Source organism: Alligator mississippiensis, chromosome 1 (assembly GCF_030867095.1).
Source record: "Alligator mississippiensis isolate rAllMis1 chromosome 1, rAllMis1, whole genome shotgun sequence".
NCBI classification, from domain to species: Eukaryota; Metazoa; Chordata; order Crocodylia; family Alligatoridae; genus Alligator; species Alligator mississippiensis.
The window spans coordinates 157,445,829-157,462,157 of record NC_081824.1 but is presented as its reverse complement, the minus strand read 5'-3'; the positions used below and the strand labels follow the sequence as shown (position 1 = coordinate 157,462,157).

The following is a 16,329-nucleotide window of genomic DNA, read 5'->3' as shown; positions in this document are numbered from 1 at the left end:
GAGGAAGACTTGTCACTACTAAAAATGACAGGAATCAGAAGGACAGAAAAACAGTTCCCTTTGGAGCCATGAGCAAGGGTAATATTTAAAAATTAGTTGGAAAATTACTTTAAAATATCATCAGTAGTTCCCTCCCTTCCCCAGGAGTCTGTGTATTTGTCTTTTTCTTGTCCATGATTAAATGGTCTGGAGAACGAATTCACCAGTAAATCAAATTCTCAGAAGTGGAACTCCTTTATAAATCTCCCTTCTCTACTAACTGTCATGCTCTGTAATATATGAATGTAAGTGCCCAGGATTTATTGATTATTTAAATTGTTTGAGAACTGTGGAAATTATTATCCTTTGTACTTGCAGTGCACTTTAACACTATGCATGTTAAAGGGCTTTTCAAAATTGGGTTAGCAAAAAGTAGAGAAGAGAGAACCATATTCTCACATTCACTCTCTGTTCCATTGAAGGATATCATAAAAAACCTGTTCATCATAAAGTAGAAAAGTAAACATATTTTGGTAATACAATGTATATTTTAGTTACTAAGTACTTAACATAATACTGATTAGTAATACTTAAAAATACAGAGCAGAAAGAGATCAGAAATATTTAAAAAGCTATAAGGAATGCAGAAAGTTGAAGAGAAAAACACCTGCAGCCACCCAAAATATGCTGTTAGCCAGATAAAATAAAGTTTTCTTAAAAAAAGGAAACAAGACAAAAGGGGGAAAATGCCATTAAATATCTGAAACAAAGAGGAGGAATGTACAAAATTCTACTAGTAAACAAACCAAAATTGTGGAAGGGGTATCAGATCTCATGCTTCAGGGCAGAAACAAACCTCTAAATAATGAGAGGAAATTTTCTCTGGGGAAACTATTCCAGAACTGTCAACAGCAGGACTTCTTGAACCTTCCCTAATGCAGCTGGTTATAGCCAAGGGAAGGCATAAGGCTGATCTGATTTGGTATCCCACATGTTATATTCCTCAGTGTGTTTTCTCCAAGTGCTACACAGCCAGGCCAAGATTTTTTTTCCATTTTTGATATTGCTATCCAAAACCACTGAACATATTCACAATTTCTACTCAATTAGGGAAAAAGTAGGTCACAGGTTTCATAATCATGAAAGAGGAGATGACTGACAGCAGTGTCAACAAAAAAAATAAAGTTTACAAGCATCTTTACTCATGCACACTACTAAGATGTAACATTGGTTTCAGAAACTAGCTTTCATATTCTCTCTCTCTCTCTCACACACACACACACACACACACAGGAAATATAATTCACTAAAACATTCCCTCTTCCCCTTGACATTAGCTTCCTGGGTCTTTGTACCCAGAGTTCAGACTCCTGATTTTCACTTTCAAGACTTACCACAGTTTGTTTGATCTACATCCCAATACTTGTTTCTACCAATTCACATCTTGAACCCTCTGCTACCATTCACATTTCTCAACTTGGTGATTCCTCTATTTCTTGCACTCATCCCGGAGCCAGGATCAGGGACATCAAAGTGAGAATTCCTGACCTCATCCAGCCCTCTAACAACTATTCCAACGTCCTTATCCATGTGGGAACAAATGATGCGGCCAGGAGTAGTCCAGACCATATCCCAGTACAGAGCTCTGGGAACAGGGCTTAGGAAGACGAGGGCACAAGTGGTCTTCTTGTCAAACCTCCTGGTCAGTGGTCATCATGCCACCTGTGTCAGAGGAGTCAACCCATGGTTCTGTAGTTGGTGCCATCATGTGGGTTTTGTCTTCCTGGACCACAAACTGCACTTGCATGCAGGGGACTACCTGGGATGTGATGGGCTTCATCACTCCGCAAAAGGTAAGAGTCTCTTTTCTTACAGGTTGGCTGACCTCCTACATCAGGCTTTAAACTAAGTATGACGGGAGATGGGGAGGAGATGGAGAGAGTATAGAACCTACAAACTGCAAGACATGCAGCAGTACACCCCAGGTAAGTACTAAGGGGCCCTTTGGGCATCAGAACAGGGGGGCAGCAAAGGCACCATTTCGAGGACTCAAATGTCTCTATACTAATGCTAGGAGCATGGGGAACAAGCAGGAAGAACTCGCACTCCTACTTGCAGACAATAACTTTGATTTTGTGGGGCTAATGGAAACCTGATGGGACCCTACCCATGACTGGGCAGTACACGTTGAGGGTTACAGATTGTAAAGAAGGGACAGAGTAGGGAGAAAAGGGAGCAGGTTTGCTCTTTATGTAAAGGAGCATTATACATGTACCCTAATCAAAATGGGATCAGAGGAGGAGAAAGTTGAGGCATTGCGGGTTAGGATACATGGAGGTCGAGGGGAAAGGGACTTGTTGGTGGGGGTCTGCGACAGACCACCACACCAAGAGGAAAAGCTAGACTTGGAATTCTCAGAGGCGAGGGACATGGTTGTCATGGGGGACCTAAACTACCCTGACATCTGCTGGGAGAAGCATCAGTCAATCCAACCTGTGTGCAGGATCTTCACCTAACACAGAAGGTATACAGTCCCACTAGGGGGAATGCCTTACTGGACTTGGTGTCAACTATGGGGCAGGACCTGGTAGGGGAGCTGATTGATTGGTGGTCACCTTTGGGACAGTGACCACCAATCAATCAAATTCACCATATGGCATAGGGTGGATAAGATAACTAGTAGGGTGGAAGTGCTTGACTTTAGGAAGGCTAACTTCAGTGTGCTTAGGAGTCTGGTCAATGACACACTGCAGGAGAAAAGTGCTTTTTACTGGTTTCCAGATGCAGGCATAATTTTACTTTGTTCAACCGATATTGTAAGGAGGGTTCTAGTGCTGTAGAGGAGCTTTGAGTAAGGATCTGAAGTGCAAGATGGGAGTCCAGGAAGGGTGGTCATTTCTAAAGGATGTGATCCTTCAGGCACAGAGGGAGACTATCCCAGTATGAGGGAAAAGGGGGAAAGGAGCCAAAAAACTTTGTTGGTTAAACAGGGAAATCCAGAGGAGCCTAAGGGAAAAAAAGAAGGCATATAGGCAGTGGAAGAAGGGGGAAGCTGCCAAGGAGAAGTATACCTATTTGGCCCACACTTGCAGGGAGACAGTTAGAAAAGCCAAAGCAACTACAGAGCTGAGGCTGGCAACACAAATTGAAGACAACAAGAAGTCTTTGTTTTAGGTATGTAGGGAGTAAAAGGAAGCCACAGGGCAGCACTGGACCCCTACTTAACAAGAAGGAGCAATTAGTGACAGACAGGGGGACAAGGCTGAGCTATTCAATGAGCGTTTTGCCTCAGTGTTCCTGAACAGGGGTCAAGATATGTCTCCTAATGGGCTCTTAGACAAACATCAGAGGGACACCAGCCCATCAACTGTCAACTCTGACTTGGTGCAGAGTCACTTGGATGGACTGGATGTGTTCAAGTTAGCAGGCCCGGATGAGCTGCATCTGAGAATACTGAAGGAATTGGCTAGTGTCATAGCAGAACCACTGGCACAGCTGTTTGAGCACTTGTGGCACTAGGGTCAGGTCCCAGAGGACTGGAAAAGGGCCAATGTGGTCCTTATTTTCAAGAAGGGGAAGAAGGAGGATCCGAGTAATTATAGGCCTGTCAGTCTCACCTCCATCCTTGGAAAGGTCTTTGAAAAGATTATGAAGGATCATATGTGTGGGAGTCCAGCAGGAAAAATAATGTAGCAGGGCAACCAGCATGGATTCATAGCAGGTAGATCATGCCTGACTAATCTACTTGTGTTTTATGACAGGGTCACAAAATGCTTAGATGCAGTAGAAGAGGTGGATGTTGCTTTCCTGGATTTTAGCAAGGCCTTCCATACGGTATCTCATCCCATTCTCATAAGTAAATTAAGAGGCTGTGACAGATGTTTACATGGTCCGGTGGGTGGCAAATTAGCTTAGCAGTCACACCAGAGAATGGTAGTAGATGGGTCAGTATTGACCTGGAAGGATGTGGGCAGTGGGGTCCCACAGGGTTCGGTCCTTGTACCTGTACTCTTCAATATCTTCATCAGTGACTTAGATGTGGGTGGGAAGTGTACTCTGTCCAAGTTTGTGTATGATACCAAATTGTGGGGTGAAGTGCATACTCCGTAGTAGGGAACGATTGCAGGCAGAACTAGACAGGTTGGAAAAGTGGGCAGTACACAATAGGATGCGGTACAACAAGGAAAAGTGTAGAGTGCTGCTTTTAGGGTGCAAAAATATCTAGCACACCTACTGGCTGGGAAGTGACACTCTCAGCAGCACAGAAATGGAAAGGGATCTCAGAGTCATAGTGGACTCCGAGATGAACATGAGTCATCAGTGTGATGAAATCATCAGCAAAGCTAACCAGACTTCATTATGCATCAGTAGATGCATGACAAATAGAACCAAGGAGCTGATACTTCCCCTCTATGTGGCATTGGTCAGACCATAGTTCAAGTACTGTGTCCAGTTTTGGGTACCATACTTCAAGAAGGATGTTGATAGACTTGAGAAGGTCCAGAGGAGAGCCACTTGTGTGGTTAGGGCTTATAGGACAAGCCCTATGAGGAGAGACTGAGGGACCTGGACCTCTTCAGCCTCCGCAAGAGAAGGTTGAGAGGTGATCTTGTGACTGCCTACAAATTCATTAGGGGGACACAGCAAGGGATTGGAGATGCTCAGTTCACCAGGGCGCCTCTTGGGGTAACAAGGACCAATGGTCACAAACTGACAGAGAGCAGATTTAGGCTAGATATCAGGAAAAACTTTTTCATGGTAAGGGTGGCCAAAATTTGGAATGGGCTTCCAAGGGAGGTGGTGCTCTCCCCTACCTTGGGGGTCTTTAAGAGAAGGCATCTGGCTGGGGTGATCTGACCCCAGCACTCTTTCCTGCCTAGGCAGGGGGTTGGACTCAATGATCTGTTGAGGTTCCTTCTGACCGTAGCATCTATGAATCTATGAATCATGTGGATTTTTTCTCAGTCTCCTGCCATTTCCTGAATGAGCGTACTGATTTATTGTGATATGGGAAGTGGAGGCATCTGGAAGAAACAAGGCAGTAGCTACAAAGATGTAAACCTCCAAAAAATCACAAGGAAGGGGAACAATTACAGGGTGATGATATACTTCCAGGGTCTAGGCCAAAGTTCCCAGCACTCTTTGGGCTGGTTGTCAAACACATCCTGTCCACCTGCTGCCACTTGTACACAACATGTCAGGAAATACAGAGGTGACCCAAGTACTCCAGTGTGCCATCCACAGCTATGAGTAGCCTGGTGAGACAGGTAGCTCAAGACCGGTTGTGAAACATTCTCAGAGTGGCTTCTCTGCTGGTCCAGTGAGTTTAGCCGATATGGGCAGACAGTGCTTGAGAAGGTTTTTCAGAAATAGTGTAGACCTTCCCAGGGAGATAAAAAGAGGAGTCAGAAAGTCTTCTCAAGAAAGGAACATGGCAACAATTATTAAAAGCAGTCTAGGACATTAGGCTGCCAAAGAGGGAGATTGTGGATAGGACGTTTGAAGCAGCTGGACATTCCCCAGATTCAGATAATAAAAAGCCTTAGAGAAAGGTGGACATGCATATAGACTGATTTATCATTTTTAAGATTTGTTTTTTCTCTTAAATACTTTCAATATATTTAAACCATACTATGGAGTAGAAAGGCTTTTTGGCTACAGTACTAACCTTTGACTGTTCCTCTTAGATGCAACAGAAATGCAGGTACTGAACTTAAGTCATATCAACTTTGCTAATCAAGGTTAGAACCAGGGGGCTGCAGTACAAAGGTTTGCTTCAGAGCGAAAATTATTAGTTTACATCTAAGGCAACTGAAAACTTAGGGCCAAAGAAAAGGTACATTTGAAAAGACCAGGAAGGGTCAGAGAGGGTCAGAGAAACAGCTACTATGATAGGAGCTATTCAAATATTTAAATTAAGCATGTGCTTAAATGCTTTACTAGATTGGTACCCACATGTCCTCACACTCCACCCAAACAGCATACCTCTACAAGGTATGACAGCAGCTGCCACCACACAGTCTATTCATCCATGTACTTCTGGAATGTGGTTCCCGTGCAACCCTTTAACTGCCAGGGTTTGTGACATGCACCCAGGGAAGGCATCATTGGCTAAAGAAGGGGGCAGAAGGCACAGGAATATCTATATATGCTTTTTACTGGTTTCCAGATGCAGGCATAATTTTACTTTGTTCAACCGATATTGTAAGGAGGGTTCTAGTGCTGTAGAGGAGCTTTGAGTAAGGATCTGAAGTGCAGGGTGGGACTTAGACTCTCTCTCTAAACCCTTTTATTTCAGCGAGATTTGAAATCCATTCATCACATTGTTTCCTGCTTTTGTCCCACTTAATTTGCTTCCATTTAAAAATAAAAAAACACATATAAAACTTCATATGTAACATTGTCAGTCACATTGTCTTTAAAAATCATTGTCTCCTGGTTCTTCCCATGTTAAATGAAAATGTTCAGGAAGTGTACATCATCGTGCACAGTCCAGAAGCATTTGTAAATATAAGTACTATTTTAACTAGTAGTTACAACACAATACAATTTTTACAACACAAAACAGTTTTCAGAACCTGCCTTTCAAGAAGATTTGGCTAGTTTAGTGTGGGTTAAACTAAACAAAGGGAGAAGTTTCTTGTTTCTATCAGAATAAAATTGTGGGGTTTTTTCCTAGCACTTTCACCTCCCTCTCCCCCCTATTTATTGCCAGGCAAACATATACAACATGTTCACCATGATTAAGTTTAAAGGCAGTTCGCAAGATGAATAAGGGAGATGCACTCTGGCACAGATACAGGAAAAAGAAACCAGACGTCCTTGCCCTGAAGTCAGAATCATTTTATCTACCTTCTAAACCAAACGCCAGCCTGACCACAGCCTTATCAAGGCTGTGAGAATGTCTCTCATCATTCAATCCAATGAGAAGGGGAGCCACTTCCCTGCCACTAAGCATTAATAATTTTGTCTAAATAAGTATCTGTGGCAGACAGATTCATTTCCTGCTGGCTCCAACTAGGCTTGGTGGAGATACCTTTACACTTCACTAGAGTCTACTAGTACACGACAAATTTAAACATACTGACAGGACTGGAATGTTACATGCAGAGGTGGTCACAATGCAGGTTCTCATCGTGAGCTAATGCAGACCTGGTTACTACATTTTGACCATGCAGTAAATGGAACCCAAAATGATCTTGCCTGCATAAATTGAATACATTGTAAGACTATTAAAAAAAAGGAAGAGTAAAGGAAACCAAACGTTTTTACAGATTTAGTAGCCAAATGTCTTTCATCAGTTAAAATAAAATACAATGCGTGTTGCCTGCTATAAAGCATTATAGATAGTTTTGTGTGGATTATGCTTTTGTTGGGCAAACAATTGATTTGTAACACTAAGATAGCTTAAAGTTACTGTTTCTGAACAGCAGACCTAAATGTGATTATTTAAACCAATTGCATTATTGCTTAAATTTGTATTTAATTATTTACATAATTGTGTTTGTGTGTACATACACATACACACACATAGTATTATTTCAGTATTTATTAAAGATGGATTTTGGTGGACAACAATATTACTGCATGAGATAAAGTTCTTTACAGAGGAAAAATGTAGAACCTTCTATCTGAAGCTATCAGGGATCAAGTGATAAAATGAAAGTGATTACTAACTCAGTGCAAAGATTTTTGTACAGATAAGAATCACATTTATAATTACCCAGCCCCATGAAACTGACAAATGAAACCTAATTTCAGCCTGCCAACATAGGGGTTATGTACTGGACTATCCTGACATCACAGCTAATTCCTTGCACTGTTCCTTTAAGGACGATACAGCAGACAATAGTTGGCCGAAAGTATAGTGATTAATCATACTTTGGCTCAGAAGACCAAGGACAAATAGATTAAAATGGTTTAATCTGACCACTTAAAATAGAAACTAACCTGCAGCAGAACCCTGGATATCCTCCTCTGTCAACAATTTGGACCAGACTTTGAATAACAGATTTAACTTTTTCTCAGAACTCTAAACTAGTAGTTTAATGTACTACTTTGATGCGTTATTTCTCAAACAATGCGTGTCACCATTGTACAGCAGTCTAGGCTCTTCTTCTGAACAAGATTCACAAATATATCTAGTTTCCCCCTACCCCCTCATATGATGCAAACTGGCATAACTCCCTTGATTAGTTCAACATTACACTTTTCCAATTTTAAGCTGGAATACTGGAAGGCCTATTGGAAGACACCAGCTAATCCCCACTGAAGTCCTTAGTGATCTTTAGCAGTTGATTAGGCTAAGACAGTTGATTAAAATTTTTGCCTTGGAATGATTCTGTAATGGAAAATGTAGTTTGTGTAAAAATCAACATTCCCAATGGGATTTCTTTCTGGACTGGTTGAACTATGGGTTTAGTTTGGCTAAACTGATCCAAAATGTTTAATTTATTTTTTAATTAGCTCAGTATTCTTTAGTTGTCATGCACTGCTATATAGGAGTTTCTCCTATGGCTGGGCCTTTCTGAGGATTCAAGTCTCCAAACATTTAACATGTTTTCTTCTCTGATCTTGCTACATGGGGCATCCTGAGAGATTTAGTTCAGGGAAGGAACCTGGCCCATAGGATAAAAAGAGATGATCAAGCATCCACATTAGAATTCCTATTAGGCATTACTTCAATAGGAAATGTGATTCAATGTTGAACTGCCTTAAAATGAAGAATTTCAACTCGGTGTAAACTAGATCATTTCCTTTTCCAAATGGTGAAACTTTTCATTTCAACTGAAACCAAAACTTTTGTGACATGCAAACTATTTTTGTAATACTTTCTTATGTGAAACTGAAATATTTTAAATTTTGATCCTGATATGGGACAAAAAATATCAAAATATGTGATTTTTTTTAATGGGACAGCAAATTCCAAATATCACACAGCATTATTTGGGTCCAATATATTTATATTCTAGGAGCTGCAGATGGAATGTGGAATAGGAGAGAAGAGAGTAAAGGTAAAAAAAAAAAAAGAGAAGAAAGTGAGACATTGAAGGCAACTTCAGTGGAGAATGTAGGATAATTGGTGTAGGAATAACAGAAATGGAGATAATGGGAAAGGTAAAGGACACATGTTAGGTTTGCAATAGACAAGGTTGTGGTAGAACATGAAGGGAGCATGCAAGACAAAGACTGGGAAGCTGGGAAGAGAAGGGCCAATGCTAGTGGACAAGGAAGGCAGAGGGAGACAGACAGAGAAAAGAATCCCTTCCGATCACTTCAAGAGTAAGTAGAACCATTCTTCTAAGCAACTATTGAGGAAAATCACATTCATATTTTTATCTTTATTATTATCTATCAAATTTCAACAAAGGTAGGGTGGGCAGATTAGTTGGTTTCTGCAATACATTCACAGAATTATGAAAATAAATTTGTAGTAGCAACTTTTATTTTTTTCTTCAAAAAAATACCACCACAAACTACAACCTTATGTCCACCCACTGACTTCAGTGGGCACACAGTGCCTAATCACTGGATACTTGGCCTGCATGCATTCTGAGAGTTCACTTGTTCAGAACAAACTCTATGATCAAGAGCTATCACATTTTGTAAATCAAATCTCTTTTTATGTAATTGTTATAATAATATTTGAATATCCATATTTAATACAGTAGGGATTTGTTTCTGTCCCTTCCCAAAAGAAAGCATCATTTTCTCCAAAAATATTTTATGCTACAAATAAAAGTAAACAAACTTTGATTTTAAAAATAATATTGTCAATATTTTTCCAATATTGAAAAATTTCTATGTACTCTCCATTTTTTTAAGCTGTTCTTTGTAGGAAAGTGATAAGGGGGGGGGGGGGCAGGGAGTAAGAGAGAGAGAAAAAAGAACAAAATGAACTGAATCATAAATTGTTGCAGCCATTCAATGTGATGTTAAAAATGTACAACACTGGCACCAAGTTAATAAAAATTTGAACCATATGTTTCTATTCAGGTGCCATTGTACTAGTCTTTGAAAGTTAGCTATTTATACATTAAGAAACACTTGTTCCCCCTACATTGGGGGTAGTCCACTTCCATTCTCAGTAACATTATTTTGTAGCCAGAAAATATACAAAGTTTTTTAAAATTTTCATGAAAGTAATATGCACCTGGTCAATAAATACTGAAGAGTATTTCAAGGATTGTTCATTTATGGTGAATCTCACTTATACATCTAGTATAGGTTGATATAAAATGGGGCCCTGATCCTGGGCTCACTTATACAAGTGACCAACATATACATCCAAGTAGAGCCAATTGAGTTCAATGGGATGAAGTCCGGTGCACCTAAATTACAGGACTATGGCCTAAAAGAAAATGCCATTAATCTTTTCAGGCATTGACTGCATATGCATCGTATGTAACCTCTGTCCTACACAGCTATGTATTATCTTGCCATATATGATCTTAGGAATAAAAAAAAAGGGTAAGTTCCTTGACTGGTTATGGGCAGAGTATTCTCAAATCTGTCCTCACATGGGCTGCAAACCCAAAGAAAAGAAGCATTTAATCAGGCAGGTGTTTATGATACCAACCTATATCTTGTAATCCATAATCAGGTGAGCTGCCTCACTGCTGTATATATGTTAATGGAGAACATTCACTATTTCACTTGTCTTACATTACCTGAAATTGCAAAATGAAGGTTTGGTCGAATAGTTTAAAAAAATAACTTCCACCTGATATCAAGGATTTTAGGTCAAAGAGGTTGTTCTTTTTAGGAAGTAAACTCCTCAGAAACAGAATTTAGAAGTGATAACTCATTCCAAACAAGAAAACATCCTACTACCTTATATTTTAACACAACATGGACTGTAGCAGGCAAGGAAAGGGACACATTTGCTGAAATTTTGGGCTGCTACTTTCCCTATAGACTGCTTTTTGTGACATCTCTTTTCATAATATTAGTGTTTGTTTCTTTTTTTGACATCTTCATGTTTATTTGAAATTGCTTTTTAACTTCCTTATATTAAAATATAAACACAATCTCTTTAGAAGCCATTTCCAACATTAAAAATATGAAAAACCCCTCAAAATATGACATCTCATAAGAAAAAATGCAGTTGGGAGGCACATAAGATGCATTCTGTTCTCAAATATTGTTGTCATATAAGGTAAAAGTAAGAACTAGCTGCATTGAACCCTAGGTTGATCAGTGAGAAATAAAAACGTACTAGTAATGAGGTCAGTAGTCGTAAATAAGCAAATATATAAACAATATTCATTTTTTAACGTGACCCTCCCCAGAAACCCTTATGATTTCCATTATGCAGAAGATATAAAATAATTTTACATCAGTTTGGAAGCATGATCTTCCTAGGCAATGCTACCTAAGCAAATATTCCCCAATGTCCCCAGATCTCTCCTTCTCAGGTCTAATTCACTGGTTCTTATTATAAGTGTTAAACAAAAGATCCTTTAGATTGTTTTGGGAAGACAGAGCTCATGCTATGTGATTTAATGCCCCTTTTTGCAAGCAACAGTGGCAGCTAACTTGTGTGCTCCTTACCGTGCAGTGCACAGATACCTAATGCCAGACTTAAAATTGCTCAACAGCAAGTTTTAAATCATCCTGCCAAGGAATCTGTAGGGAGACATACCAGTCTTTCTGCAGAGAGAGATCAATGAGCTGTGGAGACATGTTGGCCAGGAATCTCCCTTTCATCTAGATGTACACAGTGTGACACGCCAGGTGCCAGCTTAACTGCTATTCTTACGGGAACGGGCAACTATTACAGGCCAGCATGAAGCACATTTTTGGAGTTTATAGATTATTTTTAAAATGTCAAAGATTTATCTTGGGAGTTAAAAAGGTTGGATGGAGTCAGTTAAACTAAATTCCCAAACTTAAGTGTGAGGTGCATGCAGGGACTTTAACGGTTATGCCAGAAGGTGGGCCTTTGTGTCTATGCTCTTCTTTCGCACACATCCTGGGGTCAGTTGAATTCTAATTGCTGGAATTGCTAAATGTGAGGATCAAGAAGAGCATCTTATCAATCTATTTCACACACATTTAGAGGCCCTCCAGACCCTCCTTTTAATTCTTCCTCTATTCTTTTAATTTTGCAGCAGGTTGGGCAAGTTGAGGCAACAGGGGGACAGAGTGGGGACAGATATGAGAGGAGCTCCTGTCCATTGCATGCTACCCCAAAAAAGGGAGACAGAGGGCTGATTAACTTTTTTGCCCCAGCGCAGTGGTGTTTCTTTTCATTCACTGAAAGGTCCAGCAAATTTTAATAAAACCATAAGTCTTCTCAAATTATGTTGACATTTTAAGGTAGTGGACATTTTTTTTAGTTTAATTTAAAATGAACCCTGAAAGCCTTGCTATCATCTTCAGCCAGATAACAGATTTAAAAAAAACCCTCCATTACAAATAATAATTTTTCCTCACTTATTTTTTTAATGAAAAGTACAACTCCACAAGTGATGAAACACAGACTCTGCTCCCCAGATCGACAGAAGACACAGCAAGAATGCACTGTGTATGTAACTATACTCTAAGCAAGGATTTACTCCCTATGTATTTGACTGTCCTAGAAAATGGCTGCACTTACTTTTTTTTTTTTTTTAAATGATGAATATGTCTCCTTACTCAGCGGGATCTCCCTTTGGGAGCAAAGCACTTTCCTCTGGATTCGCAGGAAAAGATTTAAAATTGCCTTCTTCATAGATTTTCCTTGCCTAATCGTTTCTCTCTTCAGGTTTTTATGCAGCTTCTTTCCCACCCTGACTTGACTTTTCCAGTCCTCAGAAATATTGCATAGGTGCTCTTGCCCAGCACTTCTCTCTCCCTTCACTGGACAGCAAGGGAAATAAAGGTGCTGCTTTCCCTCTAATTTCACAGTCAAATTTCAAACAACACATTTACTAGATTTCATAGACATCTGGCTGAAAGGGACCACATGAGATTGTGTCTAGCCCTCTGCTATAGGCAGGCAGTCTGCTGGGGTCACATCACTGGCTGCTCAAGCTGCAGAGTCACGTCCAGGGGGCCAAGGTCTTGGACTTTGTTTCATGCAGGTCAACCCCTGAGGCCCCTATGGGTGTCCCCGCTGGCAGAACTGTAAATATGTAAATAGTTCTTTTGTTCGCTGTGGTTTTTTTTTAGTCTAGAGTGTACAGGCAGGCCTTGCAGGCCATGAGCCCAGGCCATGCCCATGAGGCCCAGGTGTTCGGGCCAACCTGTACATACTCTCTACTGGCCCCGATTTGTTACCCTCCCTGGAATAAATGCCTCTTAAAAGTAAAAAAAAAAAAAAAAAAAAAAAAGTCAAGTGATCCCAGCAAGATAAGCATCCAGACACGTTTTGAATGAGTCCAGAGTAGGTGCTTGCACCACCTCGGGGGGGTGGGGAGTCTGTTCCATACCCTGGATACATGGACTGTAAAGAAGTTTTTTCTTATGTCCAGGCGAAATCAGCCTTCCAGGAGTTTGTGGTCATGAAACCTTGTTATCCCTTGGGGAGCTGTGGTGAACAACTGTTCTCCCAGATCCAGATGCACATCCCTTATATACTTGTAGGCTGCCACCAAGTCCCCCCTGAGCCTTCTCTTCCCTAGGCTGAAGAGTCCCAAGTCCCAACATTTGATATTGGGCATTTCATTTCTACCAAGAGACAGTGAAGCCAGAAATAATTCAGAGGAACACCAAACACACACACACACACACACACACACACACACACACACACACTAATACAAACAAAATGGGAGAATAAAAGGAATTGATTTCTGAGAAAAAGGGTAAATATAAACAAATACACAAATAGGTAGCTTGGCACACTAAGGATGACCAGAAAGCTTCTTACTGAGCAATATCAAATATCTAGGATTTTGTAAGTATTACACCCTAACATGGAACTGCAAATTCATATTTGAGAAGAAATATCAGATTTGGTTCTCTTGCTGCTGCTTCTGCATAATCAAAAGTGGTTCTGATGTTCTCCTCCAATTGCACAGTGTCCCTACCTCTGGATATGCTATAAGTTCAGTGCTAACAATGAGGGGAAAAACGTGTCACTTTCAGCACTGTTTTTTTCTGCATTCCTTCAATTGCTAGCAACTCGCTCACATATGTGATGATTACATCTAATCTCTCTTCGCCCAAGAGAAATATAAAAATGTATTTGAGGATTTTTTCTCTCTCTCTCAAGACAAGAGGTTGTATGTAATAAGGGTGAACCTTTGTATAGGTTTCTCTGCAGTTGCATAAGCCTGATGTTCCAGAGTGCACTCTGTCTTTCAGGGCATGGAGCTACTTATGTGAATGTACATGCATATGTATATGTGCCAAAAAGAAAGCTTGACAGGCCTACACGGAGTTTGGGAGGCTCCATTCAAACTGACATTAGAAGAGGTCAGGGCAGATGTGGCAGCCTTTCTTTGGCACTTCCCAGCTGGTAACCTATTTTAAAGTGTATGTGATGTGGTGGGTAACATACTGGTAGATACATTTGCAGAGCTCTCAAAATGTGCCCGAGTGGAATGTATGGGCACACTAAAAATATAGAGGGGAGGAGTCAACATGAGATTGCTTAAAGTTTGTCCATTCAAAATTGACATCGAAATTTTATTAAGGGAGTTCCACCGATTTAACAAAGCTTAATCCGGTACCAATTCCACGCAAACGTATGAGACATGATTTCTTTCTGAAAAGAACATATCAGACATGGTTGAATTTCAGGCGAAATGGTTTGGCTACTACACAGCAATCTCTTAAAATGCAAAATAGTTTCTTGGAAAAAAAAAGGTTAATATACATAAAAATGGTTTCATGGATATTGTACAGACTTTAAAAAAAAAACTTGCCTTCAGTCTGAAATCCAGCACAAAAAAATTTAGCCTAAACAGTACATTTTTGAGAACATTATAAACAAGACAGACAGTGATTTAGAATGGAAAGCTCAACTTAACCTTGACTATAGTGTTGCTACCAAACATTCTGCTGTTAAGAAAACTGCAAGAGAACTACTGACAGAACTATGCTTTAAGTGTAAATTTCAGGTGAATTTATCTTTTTATTGCTACTGTATTCAACAGTTTGTCTTCTATAATTTTCTCTGCAGCTGGTATTTTCCACTTCTGCTTTATTTCATCTGACACAATTGAGCAGAAGCAGTAGAAAACTTCAGAAAAATGAATTTGGTCTGAACCTTGCACCATTTTTCTTTGCGTTTTCTTTCAGCTCGTAGCTAAGAGATACCAAGACTACGTACTTCTCTGTTTATCTTTTGCATATAAATGCCTGACTGCTTTGTTTAAACACATGCATTTTTAGTGCGTCTGCAATATCAGGGTACACCTTAGAAAATGCCATCTGTGAAGGTCTTTAGGTGAGTTATTGTGTTAACAATTTGTTTCACATTCACAGAAATTGGATAAGAAGCTGCTATTATAAACAGGCAATTGCCGTCCCTTTGTATTCCATGTCTGAGGGCATTAAAACTATGCCAGAAATTCAGCTCACGGTGTAGCCTTATTAAAACTAAAACCTTTTCTCACTCAAACAAAAGTAAAGGAGTGATGTTGTTGCAAAAGATTTTATAAACACGATCACAACCAAGTTATGCTGTTAACCTCAAGCAGTCAATGGAAGAAAAGATCTTAGACCTGTCACAAAAAGATGTTATTGCCAGCAAATATGTACAGACAGCATCCTAGCAGTGATAAATGCCTTGACACACTTCTTTTCCTTATTAGCTACAGAGAATAACTTGATACAACAAACACAGGTAGAGAGAAGCAATTACTGTGCTATCAAAAAGCAAATGAGAAAATCCTGACCTTAGTGAAGTCAAAAGGAGTTTTTCCATTGACTTCATTAGGGTCAAGATTGTTCCTCAAATATAAGTATTAGATACTTTTATAAGATATAGACACCAAAATCTTCTGACTGTACCCATAGGTATAAATAGTATCAGCAGTATTCAAGGGGCATGTATTGTCACAAAGAAAATCCTTGTATTTTCATAACAGGGTATTTCCACAATGCTAAGCCAGCCAGTCTCAGTGGAATATTTATTGCATGTGTCAGTCATTGAACCTCAGAGAAACATAACTCATTGTAAAAAACTATAAGTCAGATCTTGGCACCAACTTCAATGGTGTTATGACAGTTTACACCAGGAGAAGATCTGTCCTTATATTTTTATTTTAACTGCTTTTTAGAGGAAGAAGGGGGTACCATAACTTATTTACACTCCCACAGACATTCCAGCCACACAATGGTCCCCACAGATATTCATGAACCTTTTCTTTAGATGCTCATCATCTCCATACCAAGTGGTGGGTGGATGGGTTTGTG

At 39.9% G+C, this 16,329-nt stretch overlaps 1 protein-coding gene across 1 annotated transcript in view; it reads right to left on the bottom strand.

Moving 5' to 3' along the window:
* The window catches only part of FMN2 (formin 2), a 271,921-nt gene that overhangs the window by 11,261 nt on the left and 244,331 nt on the right, over positions 1 to 16,329 (bottom strand). The gene's annotated exons all lie outside the window — the stretch shown is intronic.